The sequence below is a fragment of the Tachyglossus aculeatus genome, chromosome 7 (genome assembly GCF_015852505.1).
Source record: "Tachyglossus aculeatus isolate mTacAcu1 chromosome 7, mTacAcu1.pri, whole genome shotgun sequence".
NCBI classification, from domain to species: Eukaryota; Metazoa; Chordata; class Mammalia; order Monotremata; family Tachyglossidae; genus Tachyglossus; species Tachyglossus aculeatus.
Window position 1 is genome coordinate 49012183 of NC_052072.1, and position 21119 is coordinate 49033301.

General features: G+C 44.3%; 1 protein-coding gene across 12 annotated transcripts in view; it reads left to right on the forward strand.

Annotated features, from left to right (window-relative positions):
• The first annotated feature begins 1912 nt into the window (after positions 1–1912).
• Positions 1913–21119, forward strand: part of PCBP3 (poly(rC) binding protein 3) — a 315198-nt gene continuing 295991 nt past the window's right edge. For 7 of the 12 annotated variants that reach the window (XM_038748850.1, XM_038748843.1, XM_038748845.1 and 4 more), the window contains exon 1: positions 1914–2021. The gene's annotated coding sequence lies outside the window, so the exon portion shown is untranslated. Of the gene's footprint in view, positions 2022–21119 lie in introns of all 12 variants that reach the window. The other 5 variants (XM_038748846.1, XM_038748847.1, XM_038748851.1 and 2 more) reach the window with 1 other exon arrangement.

A 21119-nucleotide genomic window follows, 5' to 3' on the forward strand; every position in this document is an offset into this window, starting at 1 on the left:
CGTATATGTCAAGTACCCCTCGACTCTAAAATCTCGCCTCCTCCCCGAAACATCCAAATGGAGACCTCTTCCCTTCTCGAGCCTTCATCTTGAACAAGCAACCTTGCAGTGTCCCAACACAAAGATAAGGCACAATCCGGCAGGTATGTAATGTAAACATTTTCAGTTCTGCTGGAGCGCCGATTTTCATTACATATTTTGGTTAGGAAGTTAATGCTAATGATGCCCCACCACTATAAAGATGATTCCCAAATCTACATCTCCAGCTCTGATCTCGCTCCTCTACAGTCTCACATTTCCTCCTGCCTTCAAGAATATCTTCACTTGGATCACCCGCTGACCCCTCAAATTTGGCATGTCCAAATCCGAACTCCTTATCTTCCCACCCAAACCCTGTCTTTCCACTGATTTTGCCATCACTGTAGAAAGCATCACCATCCTGCCTCCTATCTCTCCCATTCATCACTCTGCTACCTGGCTCATTGTTCTACATAAACGTTCAGTCCATGTTTCTGCACTCCTCAAGAATCTCCAGTGGTTGCCCATCCACCTCTGCCTCAAACAGAAACTCACCATTGGCTCTAAAGCACTTTCACCTTGCTCCTCCTACCTCACCTTACTGCTCTCTTACTATTACCCTGCCTGTACACTTCACTCCTCTAATGCCAATTTACACACAACCTGCCTCTGGCCTGGAATACTCTCCCTCCTCCTACCTGACAGGCAATGACTCTCCCCCTCTTCAAAGCCTTATTTGAAGGCCTGTCTCCTCCAAGAGGTCTTCCCTGACTAAGCCCTCATTTCCTCTTCTCCCACTCCTTTCTGCGTCACCCTGATTTGCTCCCTTTATTCACCCCTCCCTCAGTCCCACGGCGCTTGTGCACCTAACCGTAATCTATTTATTTATATTAATGTATGTCTCCCTCTCTAGACTGCAGGCTCATTGTAGGCAGGAAATGTGTCTACCAACTCTGATTATGTTGTTAAACTCTCTGAAGCACTTAATACAGGGCTCCGCACACAGTGGATGCTCAATATATGCAATTGATTGATTATGTACTAAAAACACTGTTCTAAGCACTGGGATAAGTACATTAATTAGGTCAGACACAGTCTAAGTAGCAGTTACCAGCTGAGGAGACTGAGGCACAGAGAAGTTAAGTGACTTACTCAAGGTCACACAGCAAGCGATTGGCAGAGCTGGGATTAGAACCCAGGCCTTTCTGACCCCAAGACCTGTGCTCTCTTCCCCAGGCTGGCCACACTGCTCGTCAAGCCCGGCAGTAGCTTGGCACGTGCTGGACTTCCCAGGAGTGCCACCGCAGATGTTGGCGTGGCAAAATGTTTGCCACCGAGCCAGTTGACGGCCAGAGGGGAGTCATAATCTGAAGATGCGACTGCCTGCTATTTAATTGGGATTGCTACCTATCTGTCTGGTCCATTACTGCCAAATCATAACCTTGCTAGCAGCCCTTTTCAGTGGCTCGACATTCTCGTCTTTAGTGAGTCATCTCTCCCTGACTGCAGTTGTCTGTTACCGAGAGGCAGCCCTACTCTTCTGCTGGGAAAGGTCAGCCAGGACCCTCTGAAACGGTGGAGAAAGGGGGCTTATGGAGGGGGAATGGCTCACCAGCAGGTTGGGTCCCAGGCCCATTGTCCACAGTGTCCTCAGGTGGGAGAGGAGGGAGGGGTGTGGTCCAAATGGAACATGCGGAAATCCGCTGCTGGGCAGACTGCGAACACAGATCTGGAAGTCCAGGCAATTTGGAATCCCATTTAGAGATTCGTATGTAGAATCAGCAACCTCTTCTGTGCTGGGGAAGGGGTGGTGAACTGTTTGTCCAGGGCTCTGCGGGGAGAGAGAGGGACCCCTCTGATTCCTTTGTGATTTAATTTCAGAAATGGTTCTGGTAGGTATCAACTCTGATTCCTGGGTTGGAAATGGTACTTCGTTTACATGTCATCTCCAGAGGGCTCCATCTCTTTTGTGAGAAGCAAAGAGTGAAAATCCCGGTTCTCCAGTGAGTTTTTTTTTAAATTTGTTTATACTCTCTGCTTACCTGCACTGACACAGCAGCTCCTTACCCTGTCCCTCCCTTTGTCTTCCTCTCTACTACTCTCTTCCCTTCTCGCATTTCTTCCCTCTTCCCATTCTTGGACGCTGTAGGCCTTTGCCGTGACCTCCTCCTACCCTCCTTCTGTTCACCACATCCCTGTCCTCTTGTCTTGCCACCACCCCAGACCAATTATTCCCAACCCTGCAGCTCCCCTCCAACCCATTCCCCACCCCCACCGTCCCTTTTCCCACCTCACAACCCCCTCTAAACGCAGCCTGTTTCCAAATCTGACTACACTGCATCATGAGCAGACTTCCCTTCATCCTCATCCTCTTCCGTAATCCAGTTGTTCCTCCTTCTTGCCATCACTGATATGTGCTAGCTCCGGACATATCATTTCTGCTACCACACTCCCCTCACCTTCTCCCACTGCCACCAGTTTGGAGGGAAAAAGGGAAGGAGTTGGCCTGCTTCTTGTTCTTCCATTTTCTAATGGTATTTGTTAAGCACTTTCTATGTGCCAGGCATTGTACTAAACACAGGGGTAGATACAAGCTAATCAGACAGGCACAGTCCATGTCCCACATGGGGCTCACGGTCTTGATCCCCATTTTACAGATGAAGGAACTGAGGCACAGAGAAGTTGAGTAACTCACCCAATATCATACAGCAGACAAGCAGAAGAGCTGGGATTAGAACCCAGGTCCTTCGGACACCCAGGTCTATGCTGCGTCCACTAGACCAGGCTGCTTCTCGATGCTTTTCTGGCTCCATCCCACCCCCTTCATCCCTTACTTCTTCTTCCTTTGACTCTTCCATCATCTACCTCTACCACCTACTTTAATTACTTGCTCTCTAATTTTCTGAGTGACTCTGATGCCTTTCTCATTTTCCTTCTGTCTTTCTCCTTCCTTACTCTGATCCTTGGGGACTTTAGCGTCCACGAGGTTGTTCCCGACGGCCTGCCCTCTTCTCCTCACTCCTTGGCTCTGCCCCACCTCGCCCAGTCATCAGTTTGGATGAAATCAGGATCTTATCACCATTTCTGACCTCACAACCCTGAAATCCCACAACTCCTAGCCTGTCTTCTTTCCACCCCTTCCTGGATTTGAGCAACGTTGCGAAGGTTGAACCGACAGAATTTGGTGACAGATTGAATATGTGGGTTGACTGAGAGAGATGAGTCGAGGATAACGCCAAGGTTGTGGGCTTGTGAGACTGGGAGGATGCTCCACCTAACGATTCTCATCACTACTGACACGATCATCATCCTGTCCACCTCTCAAGCTCACTACCATAGCATTATACTTCACTCCTCTCTCTCTCTCTCTCAAGCCCCATAACTCAGTCTGTCACCACATCTTGTTGGTTCTTCCTTTACTACATCTCCATCCAAACTGCCACCATGCTGGTCCAGGCACTTGTCATATCTTAAGTCAATTACTACATAAGCCTTTCTGTAGATCTCTCTGCTTCTGATCTCTCCCCTCTCCAACCTATACATTGCTCTGCTGTCGTAGTTCTATAATGTCATTTTGCACACGTCTGCCCACGCCTCAAAAACCTCCAATGGTTGTTCATTCCTCTCTACAGCAAGCCAAAGTTCTTGACATTGGCTTCAGGACATTCAGTCAGCTCTCCCTGCTATTTAGCCTTGTTCCCCTCCCATTAAACCCCTGCTTGCTTGCTTTGCTTTTCTCAAGCCGACCTACTCACTGTACCTCGATCTCATCTCTCTCACTGCTGACCCCTTTGCTTACGCCCTCCCTTCTACTTTTCCCTTCACATCCCACAGATCACTGTTCCCTGTATCCTCAGGACCCAGTCGAAATTAAATTTCCTCTCTGATTAATCCCTCCTCCTTCCCACTCCACCACATCTGCATCACCTAAGCACTCACACCCTCTCAGACCCTGGAGCGTTTATGTACATATCTTTAAATACTTTTTTTGTCTCACCCTATATGTACGTATCTTTAAATACTTTTTAGTCTCACCCCATATGTACGTGTCTTTAAATACTTTTTTGTCTCTCCCTATTTGTAATTTATTTTAGTTTCTCTCTCCCCCACTAGATTGTAAACTCCTTCAGGGCAGGGATCATGTCTGCTTTCTTCATTGTATTCTCCCAGAGTGCATAGTACAGTGCTGTGCAAAGAGTATATGTTCCATAAATGCTATTGATTAATTTACATGAAACCATGTTACGAAAAGGACGTCTTAGGAAGAGGCTGTTTTGAAGATGATGAATGGAGCGTATCTGCACATCTACCTCTGCACTTCAAATAATGCGTATTAAGGTTACAGCAAACAACAAAATGGCACTTCGGATGGAAAACACTGATTAAATCGGGGCTTCCTGGCTAGTGGTTTGAATCATGATTTAAATTGGATTTGATTGAAATCAAATCTAGCCTGCTCCCTTCCTCCCCCTCCATCCAAAGGGTACATTAACTAATACGGACATGAAGAAAATGCCTGCCAGGCAATCCATTGAAGGATTGCAAGGGGGCACAGACTGGGTGCTTTTCCCATATGAATGTTGGGGGGATGTTTACCTCTACTTGAGCCTATCCCTTGTGTATTTTTAAGGATTTCAAAAGATGCATCCTTGGTTTAGGAAAAGACAGTAGGAAGATGATTTTAAAGCGCTACTCTGCATTGCCCACATTAAGCAGCTCTTTGAAGACTCCGCGCGCCCCCCTCCTCCCAATTCAATCAATCAATCAATCAATCGTATTTATTGAGCGCTTACTGTGTGCAGAGCACTGTACTAAGCGCTTGGGAAGTACAAGTTGGCAACATATAGAGACAGTCCCTACCCAACAGTGGGCTCACAGTCTAAAAGGGGGAGACAGAGAACAAAACCAAACATACTAACAAACTAAAATAAATAGAATAGATATGTACAAGTAAAATAAATAAATAGAGTAATAAATATGTACAAACATATATACATGTGCTGTGGGGAAGGGAAGGAGGTAAGATGGGGGTGATGGGAGGGGGGACAGCGGGGAGAGGAAGGAAGGAACAAACTTTGTTTCCCAAACAAAGTTCTGGTCTCCGACCAATGTTATTTAAACACATTTCCTCTCTGCCCTCCTCCAATTGGATCTCTTAACTAGTTTGAGATTGGGGTATTGCTTGTTCCATAAAAAAAATGGGAGAAAAGTTAGGAAATCTGGAACTGTGCCATGTTTTAGTATGCTCCATAAAATGCCGTGGACCCCAACCATACTTGCTTTCCGAATAGTTGAGAGATCAGGCTCCCATGAACTGTTTTTGCTATATTTTGGACCTTCTGTGCTTGGCAGATGCCCTTCTCTGTATCTCTTGTGAGGCATTCCTTTTTGACCAAAAGCTTCCTTAAGGCACAAGAAGCAGCATGGCCTAGAAACAGCATGGAAAGAGCATGGGCCTAGGTGTCAAAGGACCTGGTTTCTAACCCTAGCTCCGCCACTTGCCTGTGCTCTGTCCTTGGGTAAGTCACTTAACTTCTCTCAGTTCCTTCAGCTGCAAAATGGGGATCCATCACCTGTTCTCCCTCCTACTTAGAATGTAATCCCCATGTGGGACCTGATTATCTTGTATCTACCCCAGTGCTTAGTACAGTGGTTGGCACATAGCAAGCACTTAAATACCACTATTATTATTTTTATTATTGTTAGCATAAAGATGTGGATGATCTTGATGTGGACTCCCTGCATAACCTTTGAGTCAGGTTCCTTCATATAATAGTAATAATAATGATGGCTTTTGTTAAGCGCTTCCTATGTGCCACGCACTGTTCTGAGTGCTGGGGGAGGGGTTACAAGGTAATCAGCTTGTCCCACATGGGGCTCACAGTCTTAATCCCCATTTTATAGATGAGGTAACTGAGGCCCAGAGAAGTTAAGTATATTTGTGGCTCAGTGGTGAAAGCCTGGGCTTTGGAGTCAGAGGTCATGGGTTCAAATCCCGGCACCACCACTTGTCAGCTGTGTGACTTTGGGCAAGTCACTTCACTTATCTGGGCCTCAGTTACCTCATCTGTAAAATGGGGATGAAGACTGTGAGCCCCCTGTGGGACAACCTGATCACCTTGTAACCTCCCTAGCACTTAGAACAGTGCCTTGCACATAGTAAGCGCTTAATAAATGCTATCATCATTATTATTATTATTATTATTATTATCTTGCCCAAGGTCACAGAGCACACAAATGGCGGAGCCAGGATAAAAACCCGTTATCTCTGACTCCCAAGCCTGAACACATTCCACTGAGCCATGCTGCTTCTCTTATATATATTATGACTGGAATTAACGTTATCAAGCAGAGGAAATGAAGGCATTGAGGTTAAGAACTGTCACACAGTGAATAAGGCAGAAATTGGATGACTGTCTCCTTATCCCACTGGAGCATATTATCCTGAGCGTGTTGCATGCAGTGTTTTTCCTTAGCTCTGATCCAACCTAAATGTCAGTCAGTCAATCATATTTGAGCGCTTACTATGTGTAGAACTCTGTTCTAAGTGCTTGGAAGAGTACAATATAACAGTAGAACAGAACGACCGTTCCTTGCACACACTGAGCTTACAGTAGAGAGCGGGAGATAGGCATTAATATGAATAAATAAAATAACAGATATGTACTTAAGTGCCGTGGGGCTGGGAAGGGGGAGATGAATAAAGAGAGCAAGTCAAGGCAGCGCAGAAGGGAGTGAGAGAAGAGGAAAGAAGGGCTTAGTCAGGGAAGGCCTCTGGGAGGAGATGTGTCTTCAATAAGGCTTTGAAGGCAGGGAGAGTAATTGTCTGTCGGATATGAAGAGGGAGGGTGTTCCAGGCCAGAGGCAGGACGTGGGTAAGTGGTCAGCGGCGAGATAGATGAGATGGAGGTACAGCGAGAAGGTTAGCATTAAAGGGAAGTGTGTGGACTCAGTTGTAGTAGGAGAGTAGTGAGGTGAGATAGGTAAGGGCAAAGTGATTGAGTATTTTAAAGGTGATGGTAAGGAGTTTCTGTTTGATATGGAGGTGGATGAGCAACCATTGGAGGTTCTTGAGGATTGGGGAAACATGGCCCGAACGTTTCAGTTGTAGTTTCAGTAAAGTAAATATACATTACGATAGGGAAAACAGAAAAATAATTCTTTAGGCAGTCGATACGTGTTGAATATGTTAGAATTCTTTTGTGATTAATGATCTATTTAGCTATTCTTAATAGTTCAAATCTCCCTTTGCAACCACTATTCCCAGTGTACCTTTAGCCTTTTTGTTCTATGGGAATTCAGTAGTTAACATAGTAGTTGAAGCAATTTCTTTTATTTTCCTTGAAAGGTTGGGATTTTCCAGAGTGGTTTATTTGTCACTGAAGCAAATGAAAATATGTCTGACTTAGAGAGAGCTAGCAACTAGCCGCTTTTGCCTGATATGTACCTGTTTTCCCAGGAGGGCTTATTGGGGAGATTTTACATTGAGTAAAGTTGGTTTTATTATTTTTGGGGGGGTAAAAATTGTTTTCATGACATAATAAATTGACCTTTTCATGGAAGTATTATTATTTGGAGGGTTTTTTTTGACTAATCTTGTTGTGGGAGGGGAATATGTCTGTTGTATTGTCGCATTGTACTCTCCTAAGCCCTTAGTACAGTGCTCTGCACTCAGTAAGTGCTCAATAAATATGATTGATTGATTGACGTTTCAAACCAAGGCCCATAGGTATGTTTAGTCCTACTGGTTTACTGCATTTACTGCAAAATTACATTTGTGATTTCTGTTACATAGATATTTTGGGTGTAACAGTCTGATGCTAAGAAGCAAAAATGAACCTGGAATTTATTAGCAGAATAATAAAAAAAGGGATCATAATGAGTCCTCCAAGAGTACAGCTACTTTTGTGGGGTGAAGATGACTCTTCTGATGGGGAGAGCTTCAGAAGGGGTATGGGTGATTGACAAAATCACTGTGCATTAGACAATTCCATTTACATTGCATGCCTGAAAAAATCGGGCCTTAGTGCACTGTTGCATTTGTTTCCATGGTGCCTGGTGCTGTTTTCATTTTTCCCTCTTAGTGATAAGATTTCTCGACATTCTGCGCCAAGACAGTAACCCCATTTCTAAGTGTTTTTATGCCAAGCTGACCTGCCTTTTGCTTCTGTTTCCCACCTGTCCCTGGCTATGCCACATTGTTTGAGATTTTGCTGCATTTTATTTTTAAGGTGATTCTTCTACCTTACGTGTTTCTGTCGTGACAGTTGATCTGTAAGGTTTGGGGACTGCAAAAATTGAGGAAGGGCATGGTCTAGTGGTCTTTTTGAGTCAGAAAGACCTGGTTCTAATACTGTCTCTGCCACTTGTTTGCTGTGTGACCTTGGGCAAGTCGCTTAATTTCTCTGTGCCTCAGTTCCCTCATTTGTAAAATGGGGATTAATACTTTGAGCCCCATGTGGGACATGGACTACGGCCAACCTGATTATCTTGTATCTACCCCTGTGCATAGTACAGTGCCTGGGACATAATAAGCAGGACAGTAAAGGGAATAAAGTACAAGTAAAGGGAGGACAGAATGGGGCAGTTTATGGAAGGAGCAAAGGAACAAGGGGGTGATTACATTTGGGATAAAGTAGATTGTGAACCAAGAAAAGTCAGGGTGATGTGATTGGGGTCTAAACCAAAATTACAAAGGAGCTGACAAGGATTATCGTGAACCAAAGAGGACAGCAGTTACAGTGAAGCAGAGGTCCCTTTCCTGAAGCTTGGAGGTCACTTCAGCTGAACTGTTAGTGGTCTTTGGTAGAACAGAACAGAATCGACCCAGAGAGAAGTAGTGAAGCATGGTATAGTGGTTAGAGAGTGGGCCTGGGAATCAGAAGGCCATGGGTTCTAATCCCAGCTCCATCACTTGTCTGCTGTGTGGCCTTGGGCAAGTTATTTCACTTCTCTGATAGATAACTACAATACAGTCAGGTTGGATATGTGGGACATGGACTCTGTCCAACCTGATTACCTTGTATCAACCCCAATACTTAGAGCAGTGCTTGGCGCAGAGTAAGTGCTTAAAAAGTACTATTATTATTAGAAACCATGTGAAGGTTGTCCTCCTTTGCATCCACTCTAACGTTTAGGGATGTAGCACTGATGACACCTAGGTATACCCCTCTACATTCATAACTGTACCTCTCGTAATAAATTATCTACTGCTCTTCCACAAATTTACCCAAGCCCTTCATGATTTGGCTGAAGTTTTCTGCCTGTCACCTTCCTTTGGTGCATCCAGCGCTCAGAACAGTGCTTGGCACATAGTAAGCGCTTAACAAATACCATCATTATTATCCATCAGTCAATCAATCAATGGTATTTACCGAGTGTTTACTGTGTGCAGAGCACTCTACTAAGTGCTTAGGTGCATGTGCTGGGCTTACTGATTTCTGCCCTTGGAATTCCCACCTAGACCAGATACCACTGATCACAGTAACCCTGTGATAGATCTAAGGAGATTGTGTTGTTAAAAGAGACTTTGGTATGGAAAAATATTTAGGTCAATCAGCATTATTTTTGAGCATCTGCTATGTATAGACCACAATAGAAAAGCGCTCCGGAGAGTACAATGGAGTTAGAAGACATAATCCCTGCTCCTTGAAAGGAGGAAGTGGAGAAAACAGCCAGAAGATGATTAACAGAAGGGATGGATAGAAAGGAAAAATGATCTTTAGGTAAGTGCTTCAATGGGGTATGTAAGTCAATATTTATGTAATTGCTCTGGGTGTGCAAGTGTGTAGTTGGATGAGGAATGCCGATGTGGTATATGATCTCAGGAGAAGAAATATTAATTGGGAAAGCCTCCTGAAAGTGATGTGATCTCAGAAGGGCTTTGAAGATAGGGTGAACTTTGGACCAGCAGATTTGAAGGGGAAGGGAGTTTCAGACAGGAGGAAGGATCAATCAATCAATCAATCAATCAATCGTATTTATTGAGCGCTTACTATGTGCAGAGCACTGTACTAAGCGCTTGGGAAGTACAAATTGGCATCACATCAAGGGGTCGAAGATGGGAGAGATGCAAACTAGGCTAAGTGGGTAGGTTAGCTTGAGAAGAGCGAAAAGTGCGCTCTTAGGTGGGGTGGGAGAAGAAAGTGGGTAACTGTGAAGGAGAAAAAGAGAGAGCATGTGGAGTGCCTTGAAACCACAGGTCAGGAGTTTCTTCTTGCAGTGGAATGAAGGGAATAACCACTGAGGGCCTTTTAGGTGTGAGAAGATGAGTAGACAGTGAGGTTTTAGAACAATGATCTGGAGTTAAGTATTGCCTGGACAGGGGGAAGTCTGAAAACAGTGTGAACCTCCCCTCCACCTATTCCCAATCTTTCTCCTCCAAGAGGCCTACCCTAACTGAGCCCTCCTTTCCTCTTCTCCAACTCCCTTCTGCATCCCTTTATTCATCCCCTTCCCAGCCCCAAAGCATTTATGTGCATGTCTGTAATTTATGTATATTAATGTCTGTCTCTTCCTCGGGACGGTAAGCTCATTGTGGACAATGAATGTGTCTGTTTATTGTTATATTGCACTCTCCCAAGCTCTTAGTACAGGGCTCTGCACACTGTGAGCACTCAGTAAATACGATTGAATGAACGAATGAATGTCATTAGCCCTGGACGTTTATTGTCAATTATGTGGAATGAACATGCTTCTTTCTGAATTGTGTACCCAATGACAACTCTAGTTAGGTGGTCCATTTCCCTTCCCTTCTTGTGTAATCCATTAGAAATCCAGCTTCATTGCCTTAGGATCCTGCTTTCCTGAATTACTTTCCTCCCTGAGATTTATAACCTCATATCAGTGTCTGTCAGACTGTTTGAGGCAGTTTATGTGCTACTGAGCCTATAAAAACATGTTCAGAGGTGCTAGGAAATCAGATTTGCTTTTCCAAGTGAATATTTCAGTAAACCATTAGGGAGTTTGGAGGAGAATGACCTAGGAGTCAGTTCTTTAGGGTGTGGCCCGAAATATTTGATCAGATGAAACAACCTGGAAAATTGCTATTTGTTGTGCTTATGGATTAATTTAGTCAAGAACTGGTCCACTGTGCTCTCCATCGAATTGACATCTGCTATGTCAATAATGGAACATTTAGCCATGGTTACTGTCTTGCCTCAAATCATTCAAGACTGCCTTACCAAGATCAGGTTTTCTCATTTGGAAAATGAATGGCTACTTTATTACCAGGGATTTCAGAGTGCACGTATTTCTAGGGCATGCCATCTGAAAATTCAGCCAAAACGAATAGCGCTGGCTTTGATGGTGTCAAAGAATCTGGCTAGGTTTCTGCATGTTCCGGGAGCTGTTTTCGAGTCTGTTGCTGCTGTAATACTTCAGTTTAATGCCCTGCAAGATGCCCGCACAGAGAGGAAGCACAGCAGGATGTATGTTTTTGAGGGATATTGAAGGACAAGGATTCACACTTTAATTTTGGATGCTTTCCCAAATCAGAGCTCTGCACATGTGAACACTCAATCCTGTTGGTGCTTGGTAGTCCCCTGAAGCTGTCCTTTCTCTTCAGTGTCTTTTATATTCAATATTTAAATTCAATATTTTACATTAACACAATTAGTTAGTATTATCAGGGGTCTCTGTGAGGGGACCCAGGTGGACAGGAGCATTCTTCAGTTCCCTCAATGCTCTAGACCCACTTCCAAGACCAAGCTAGACCAGAGAAACAGTGTGGCCTAGTGGAAAAACAGGCCTGGACGTCAGCGGTCCTGGGTTCTAATCCCAACTCTGCCAATTGCTTGCTCTGTGTGACCTTGGGCAAGCCACTTAACTTCTCTGTGCTTCAGTTTCCTCAACTGTAAAATGGAGATTAAATACCCATTCTCCCTCTTACTTAGACTGTGAGCCCTTCACGGGACAGGAACTGTGTCCGACTTAATTAACTTGTACCTACTCCAGCACTTAGAACAGTGCTTGACACGTAATTAGCACCTAAAAAATACCATAAGAAAAACACCTTGCCCCTATCACACCACTCACTCCTTTAGCCCCCTTAGCTCTCACATAGGTCAGTGTATAGTGCCAGTGGTGATGTTTATTTTTTGATTCTGGTATTTATTGATAGGTATTCATTTGTGTTTGTGTCAGTGTTGACCAACTGTAGTTGTTCTTCACTTGCTGGGTGGTTTTTTTGTGTATTATGTCATCACCATGGCATCAGGCTGGAGTGATCTAGTCTTCTAGACTGTGAGCCCATTGTTGGGTAGGGACCGTCTCTATATGTTGCCAACTTGTAGTTCCTAAGCACTTAGTACAGTGCTCTGCACACAGTAAGCGCTCAATAAATATGATTGCATGAATGAATGTGTGCCACTGCCAAGGAGGTACAGGGAGGGGAGGGTTCCCCTTCAGCCCCATCCCAGTTGACTCTTCCTCTCTGCAGCTTCCCACTCCCTCTCCAAGACCCTGCTCACTGTTCCAGTTAAAGGATTTTTTGGGGGGGATCTGTGGCTCTCAGCCATATTATGCTCTTTGGTTTCCAGCTCTTCAGTTCATGAGGCTTGATCAGCCCTGGGATTGTGCCATTTCTCTCTCAATCGATTTGTACATTCCTCTGAGGCAAAAGCTGTCTTCTGGGTTTTTTTTTTTTTTTAGTCACTCTCCACAGCACTGGGTGTTGTGGTTCTTAACAAATGTTGTTGACTGGCAGTCACACAGCCATCTTCTTAACTTGGATTTGCCTTAAAGCCAGAAGTGAAAAATACTTCGGCGGAATATGCATAGTCTGGAAGGTGTTGTGGATAATGAAGCCCAAAGGTTCCTACAAATCCAGTGTCCAAGCGATCGGAGCAATTTTGCCAAACCAATCATCGACACAAATGTTCCAAATTTCTGGCTATCAAGGATTCCAAAAAAACTGTAGTTTTATCACTGTCCACCGCACATGATCTGAAGCAGAGCCATATTGCCACTTTGAATATTAAGTCAGTGTAACATTTCAGTCGCTTTTATGTCTCTCTGATTGGCTTGTTGTCAGCAAACAGCATTGCGAGTTGTCAGTTGGTAGGTGATGGCTTTGTGGGAACAGCAACTATGCTCCCAGATAAATTCTCTCAGATTGTATAAGTGAGGCCAGTATTCCTGATCACAACCGTACATTGCCTTAAGCAGGGAAATGCATCCAAAGTTGAGAAGTGAAATAAAATCTTATCAATAAATGTTTTGTTTCTACTTAGAATTTCCTCCAAATGATGAATATTTTTAGTTTTTTTTTCTAAAAATATTAATTCTGAGTTTGTAGTACCTGGTGTGTGACCAGTGATAGGTGATTGAATGAATGAATGAATGAATGAAACAGTTCTTTTTGCTTTTATAGTAGCGGGAGGGCCATAGTTCCAATTGAAAAGAAACCTCTATTTATTGAGGGTTTTTTTTATATCCTAGTCTTTCCTCTAGACTGCAAACTTGCTGCCAGTAGGAACCATGTCTACCAACTCTGTACTGTACTCTCCCAAGTGCTTAGTACGATGCTCTGCATATAGTAAGATCTCAATAAACACCATGCTTTGATTGATTTCCCATTTCAGATCCTACTAAACTTTTTGTGGAATAAAATTTTGAGGCCCAAACTTTCAACATTGGATTTTAGCTCAGAGGAAAACCAGTTTGGGGAAACTCTTCCTTCGAGTTAGTCAAGGTTTATTTGAATAGGTATTTCTTTACAGTAAAATACAACAGTATTTTAAAAATAATTATGATTGTGTAGTGCAATCAGCTCAGTCTGAAGTTCAAGCAGTGAAAATCAATTGTTTTCCCATTAAACCGCAGTTCATCATTTGAATTGTTTTCCACTTTTAAAGGACAGACAGAAGGTTTAGAACAGTGTCATCTTCAGCATGCTGTAACAAAAATTAAGTGGCATGACTGGAGCTGGGATATAGTTCACTTCTGTTTATGATTACAGTCTTTGAGAAGCAGCATGGCTCAGTGGAAAGAGCACGGGCTTGGGAGTCAGAGGTCATGGGTTCGAATGCCGGCTCCACCACTTGTCAGCTGTGTGACCTTGGGCAAGTCACTTAACTTCTCTGGGCCTCAGTTCTCTCATCTGTAAAATGGGGACTTAGACTGAGCTCCATGTGGGACAACCTTGATCACTTTGTATCCCCCCCAGCGCTTAGAACAATGCTTTGCATATAGTAAGCGCTTAATAAATGCCATTATTATTATTTCCCTCCCCACACCATAGCATGGTATGGTTAAAGTAGGAGCGTTAAATCGGCATCATTTTTGAGGCTCATTTTGACTGTTTTGGAGTTTGGCCTTTCAAATTTCTTGACACACGGGTGGAGTTAAGATAGTTCTTTGTTGCATCTTAGGGAGCCCTTTAAAAAAAGCCAATCTCCATTCTGCCCCGTTTGGGAAGATGTCAGTTGCCTCTGCTTGTAACCCCAAGTTCCTTCATCCTTCACCCATTTTTAACTGCTGAGAGAAGCAGTGGTTGAAAAAAGGTTTTGTGGGTCTGATTTTTATTTTATTAGTTCCCTAAGAAATGATACTACTGAGTCTGTGTCCATTAGAGAGGCAGTTGTGGTCTAGCAGAGAGCGTCTTGTTCCAGTTCTGCCACTTGCCTGCTAGGTGACCTTAAGCAAGACCAATCCAAGCTTCTGTCATATCAATCAATCAATCAATCGTATTTATTGAGCACTTACTGTGTGCAGAGCACTGTCCTAAGCGCTTGGGTAGTACAAGTTGGCAACATATAGAGACAGTCCCTACCCAACAGTGGGCTCACAGTCTAGAAGGGGGAGACAGAGAACAAAACCAAACATATTAACAAAATGAAATAAATAGAATAAATATGTGCAAGTAAAATAGAGTAATAAATTTGTACAATTATCACAGGAAGAATACTGTGTCAGCCTTCTCAGTGGTCTTTCTGCCTGTCATCTCTTCCAAAACCTCCTGCCTGCCTTCAGTCTATATTAAACAATGCTGCCCAGATCATGCTTTTGCAACATAGCTTGGCACAGTCCTTCACTTCTCAAGATGTCAGACTTCCCGTCTCCTTTCCATCGAGCATAAAATCCTCATGGTTGTCTTGGAGCCTCTCCACTGGTTCTCCCAATTTTATTTTTCAACTTTCTTCACTGTTTCCCAGCTAGCACTCTTTGTGCCTCCAAGTAACCCTTTAAGCACTGATATTTACCCCACCCTCAGGCCCTCAGCACTTATGTCTTATGCTGTCAAGTCGTCTCCGACCCATGAAGACTTCATGGACACATCTCTCCCAGAACTCCCTACTTTCCATCTGCAGTCATTCTGGTAGTGTATCCGCAGAGTTTTCTTGGTAAAAATACGGAAATGGTTTACCATTGCCTCCTTCCACAGTAAACTTGAGTCTTTGCTTTTGACTCTCTCCCTAAGCCTCTGCTGCCCAGCACAGATGAATTTGGACTTGTAGCAGATTGCCTTCCACTCGCTAGCAGTTACTCTGACACTTTCTCTCTCTCACAGCTGAGACTGGTAAAGTACTGGAAACTCTCCAGGTGCGATCCTGAGAGTTACGTTCATATCCATAATTTATTTTTTATATTAGTGTCTGTCCCCCCGCCCCAGACTGTAAACCCCTTGTGGGCTGGGTACATGTCTGTTGTACTCTCCAAAGTGCTAAAATATGGTGCTCTGCACACAGTAAGTGCTCAATACCGTTGATTGACTGATTCAAAGTGTACCTTGCTCTTGATTCCCTCACCATCTCTTGATAATAATAATAATAATGATGGTATTTGTTAAGCGCTTACTATGTGCAAAGCACTGCTCTAAGCACTGGGGGGATACAAGGTGATCAGGTTGTCCCATGTGGGGCTCACAGTCTTAATCTCCCTTTTACAGATGAGGTAACTGAGGCACAGAGAAGTTAAATGACTTGCCCAAAGTCACACAGCTGACAATTGGTGGAGCTGGGATTTGAACCCATGACCTCTGACTCCAAAGCCCGGGCTCTTTCCACTGAGCCACGCTGCTTTTCTTGATCATGCTGTTCCCCCAGTCTGGAACGCTCCCTCCTTCCCCACCAAATATACTAGACAGCAGGCCACCCTATCTTCAAAGTCCCCCTTAATCCCACCTCCTCCAGGAAGCTTTCCTGGATTAATTCACAATACCCTACTTGCACTAACTGTATTTAATACAGTTTTAGTAAGGGTTTACTGTAGGCAAATGACAATCATGGGCCTCCTGACCCTACCAACTTGGCTATCGCTTGAGGCAGTATGAAGAAGGTGCTCAAACTAGACTTTCCCCTATCCCTCTCCCATGTGGGACTCACAGTCTCAATCCCCATTTTACAGATGAGATACCTGAAGCGACTTAGTGCTCTGCACATAGTAAGCGCTCAATAAATACGATTGATGATGATGATGACTTGCTCAGGGTCACACAACAGACAAGTGGCAGAACTGGAGTTAGAGCCCATGACCTTCTGATTCCCAGGCCCGGGGTCTATCCACTGCACCACGCTGCCTCTCTAAATTGTAAGTTCTCTTCTCCATAGAGGAGTAGGGGTGCTGAGGGCCGAATGGGGATGAGCACGTGCAGCTCAGCTCCAGTCCCCCAGGCGCTACTCTGGTGTTACCGTCACCGTTGGTGTCCCACGCCAAGGTCAGGTGTGAGGCCTGCTGTTGAAGGATACGCTACCCTTTAAAGACTCGGCTGCAACTCGGGGCCAGAGAGGAGCCATCAGACAAGGCTTGACTGAGATATTCCCCTCGGCCTCCCTTCCCAAATTTAGGCCCTGATGAAATCCGTCAGGGTGGAGCGGAGCAAGGGTCCCAGACAGAGTGGGGATAAGGGAGAGAGTTGGCCATCTGGACATTTTCTAGCTGGGATTGCCCAATCTTTGTTTTTTTTCTCTCACACCTGTCATGGGGTTTCTGTGGCAAGTGCAGGTGCTGGTTTTAGCGTTGATGGAAGGGCTGTGTTTGAATTTTTGCTTTCTCGTTCACACGCACGCTCACTCGTTCTCCCGACCCAGTCCCGTGATCAAAGTCACAGTGAGGTTTTGTGGCAGTGTGGTTAGGAGCGATAAAATGAGGATCTGGGCCTGAGTTCTTGGAAAAAACTCAAATGGAGGGCTTGCAGAATCCCTAGCCTTCCCCTTTCCCCTGTGCTAAGCTTGTAGGGTCGGAGGGGGGTTGGGGACGGGTCTCTCTGGTGAGCTTGGTAAAGGGAGCCTCACAAGTTTACTCAGACCTGGTCCCCAGCAGAAGTTCATCTAGTCCTGAAACAAGTAGAGGTATAGCCTGCTAATTTGGGATATTGTACTTTCCTAAGTACTTAATGCGGCTCAGTGGAAAGATTTGGGCTTGGGAATCAGACTCCACCACTTGTCATCTGGGTGATTTTGGGCAAGTCACTTAATTTCTCTGGGCCTCAGTTACCTCATCTGTAAAATGGGGAATAAGACTGTGAGCCCCACGTGGGACAACCTGATTACCTTGTATCCCCTCCAGCGTTTAGAACAGTGCTTGGCACATAGTAAGCGCTTTATGTTTCTAGACTTTGAGCCTGTTGTTGGGTATGGAATGTCTCTGTTGCCAAATTGTACTTTCCAAGCGCTTATTACAGTGCTCAGTAAATACGATTGAATGAATGCTCGGTACGTAGTAGGTGCTCAATTCATTCATTCATTCATTCAATCGTATTGAGTGCTTACTGTGTGCAGAGCACTGTACTAAGTGCTTGGGAAGTACAAGTTGGCAACATATAGAGATGGTCCCTACCCAACAGCGGGCTCACAGTCTAGAAGGGGGAGACAGACAACAAAGCAAAACATATTAACAAAATAAAATAAATAGAATATGTACAAGTAAAATCAATCTATAAATAGAGTAATATGTACAAACATGTATACATATACACATATATACAGATGCTGTGGGGAGGGGAAGGAGGTAAGGTGAGGGGATGGGGGGAAGAGGGGGAGAAGAAGGAGGGGGCTCAGTGTGGGAAGGCCTCCTGGAGGAGGTGAGCTCTCAGTAGGGCTTTGAAGGGAGGAAGAGAGCTAGCTTGGCGGATGTGTGGAGGGAGGGCATTCCAGGCCAGGGGGAGGACGGGGGCCGGGAGTCGATGGCGGAACAGGCGAGAACGAGGCACAGTGAGGAGGTGAGCGGCAGAGGAGCGGAGGGTGCAGGCTGGGCTGGAGAAGGGAGGTGAGGTAGGAGGGGGCGAGGTGATGGACAGCCTTGAAGCCGAGGCTGAGGAGTTTCTGCCTGATGCGCAGATTGATTAGTAGCCACTGGAGATTTTTGAGGATGGGAGTAACATTCCCAGAGCATTTCTGCACAAAGTTGATCCGGGCAGCAGCGTGAAGTATAGATTGAAGTGGGGAGAGACAGGAGGATGGGACATCAGAGAGGAGGCTGATGCAGTAATCCAGTCGAGATAGGATGAGAGATTGAATCAGCAGGGTAGCAGTTTGGATGGAGAGGAAAGGGCGGATCTTGGCAATGTTGCGGAGGTGAGACCGGCAGGTTTTGGTGACGGATTGGATGTGAGGGGTGAACGAGAAAGTAGAGTCAAGGATGACACGAAAGTTGCAGGCTTGTGGACGGGAAGGATGGTAGTGCCGTCAACAGTGATGGGAAAGTCAGGGAGAGGGCAGGGTTTGGGAGGGAAGATAAGGAGTTCAGTCTTGGACATATTGAGTTTTAGATGGGGGGCAGACATCCAGATGGAGATGTCTTGAAGGCAGGAGGAGACACGAACCTGAAGGGAGGGAGAGAGAGCAGGGGAAGAGATGTAGATTTGGGTGTCATCAGCGTAGAGATGGTAGTTGAAGCCGTGGGAGCGAATTAGTTCACCAAGGGAGTGAGCGTAGATAGAAGCAGAAGGGGACCAAGAACTGACCCTTAATACCATTGATTGTAGCCCACCTGACTTTGACTCTAAAGAGTCATATTGCTTGGTTTCTAAATATGAATTTTATTATTGAGCATAGCATGGGTTCTAATCCCAGCTCCATCGCTTGTCTGTTGTGTGACCTTGGGCAAGTCACTTCACTTCTCTGTACCTCAGTTACCTCATCTTTAAAATGAAGATTGCCACCGTGAGCCCCACATGGGGCAGGGACAGTGTCCAATCCGATTTGCTTGTATCCACCCCAGCTTAGTACAGTCCATAACAAATGCCATAATTATAATTATAATTATTATTATTAGTAGTAGTAGTAATAGCAGTATCATTATAGCAGTTCTAAATTATTGGGAGAATTCAACAGGAACAAGATACAAGTTCCTTGACCTCCAGTTTAAAGGGAGGTCAGTTTATTTTATTAGGGAATAAAACTTTCTAGTATGTTTCCTAATTTTGTTTAGGGATTTCATGCTTTCCCTGGTTTACCATTTTCAGTACAGGCCATGGTGAAATACAATCAGGGCATCAGATCCACTGCAAATATTTTCAAATTTAATTAATGGATCTAACTCAGTACTAATTGGGACTTCATTGATCCTTTTGAAAAAAGCAGCCTCCAACTAATCCAGAATCAGGGCTGGTGTGGATCTGTTGTTTTGCTTTTGATGTTGAAGTGGGTAAGGAAGAGGAGGAATTTGAATGATGCAAATTTGGGTTTAAATAGTTCCCCTTCTAGTTTGGGAGATTTACATCTTGATTTCGGAAAGCTCTTTAGCTGGTTTCAGCGTGAAGTTTGGGGTGGAAGAGATGTTATTATTGTCTTAATTGGGTTTGTCATGGAAGTCACTGTACCGATAGAGCTGTGTCTAAGATTGCATTTTTTAAAGTCTAGGAGCAGAATTTTCAGTAGTTTATAGTTTCCCAGCACTGCTTAAGCCTTGTAAGCAATATGTTGCACATTGTGAAATAGGTTAATAGCATTTTTGGTATTGCTTATTTTCAGTGTCGGAAGTGAAAGATCACAGTTTCGGGAACTTTGGCAATTGTCCCATTGATTGGTGTCCTGTGCAGTGATTGCAGACAGAGGCCAAAAAGCTGCATTTCTCCGCATCGTCCTTTACTTCCAACAATTTTTCACTTGTTTAGGAGAACTTCCATTTTTGTAAGCAGAAAATGATACAGATTCCACAAAGGCAGGAGAACAATGAAATCACCATAGGGGATGCCCTCCCCAAAGAAAAGCAAAAGAAAACATTTCGTGGTTTCTGCCTTCAAACTAGTGTTCACTTGGTAACTCTGAGTGGTCTATTTTGCCAGAAGGAGCCACTCAGGAAGGTGTGAAAGGTGATTCATTTTGGGTCTCAGTTTCCTTATCTGTAAAATGGGGATAAGATATCCTCTCTCCCAGTGTCTGAGATCTGTGCACAGTAAGCGCTCAATAAATACGATAGACTGCATGAATGAGACCCACATGGATTGGGGACTATATGATCGGATTAGCTTGTATTACCAGCATTTAATAGAGTGCTTGGAACACAGTAACTTCTCAAGAAATTCCTTATCTAGCTCACTGGAAAGGTCTTGCTGTCATTCCAACAACATTCCAATGCTTCCACCTCCGGCCTGAAGTCACAGATGCTGACGGCATTTTTTTTTTTTGTCTCTCCACTTTCTTCCTTTGCAGCCCTACCCATTAGGTGCTTTAGAGAGCCAATAGCCATCTAAAACAAGAAACCAAAACTGGGTTGGGTGAAAACCCTGATTTAAACATTTGTTTAGGTATTCAATCATTCAATCGTATTTATTGAACGCTTACTGTGTGCAGAGCACTGTACTAAGCACTTGGAAAGTGCAAGTCGGCAACATATAGAGATGGTCCCTATCCAACCATGGGCAACTACAAGGAGTTTTTTACTATTAAGTTTTTACTATTGGGTATTGCCCACTGTTGGGTAGGGACTGTCTCTATATGTTGCCAACTTGTACGTCCCAAGCGCTTAGTAAAGTGCTCTGCACACAGTAAGTGCTCAATAAATACGATTGATTGATTGATTGATACTATTAAGTGTTTTTATGGTATTTGAACACTCATCGTGCGCCAGGAGCTGTACTAAGTGCTGGGTTAGATACAAGCTAATTAATTAATTAATTCATTCAATCATATTTATTGAGTGCTTGCTGTGTGCAGAGC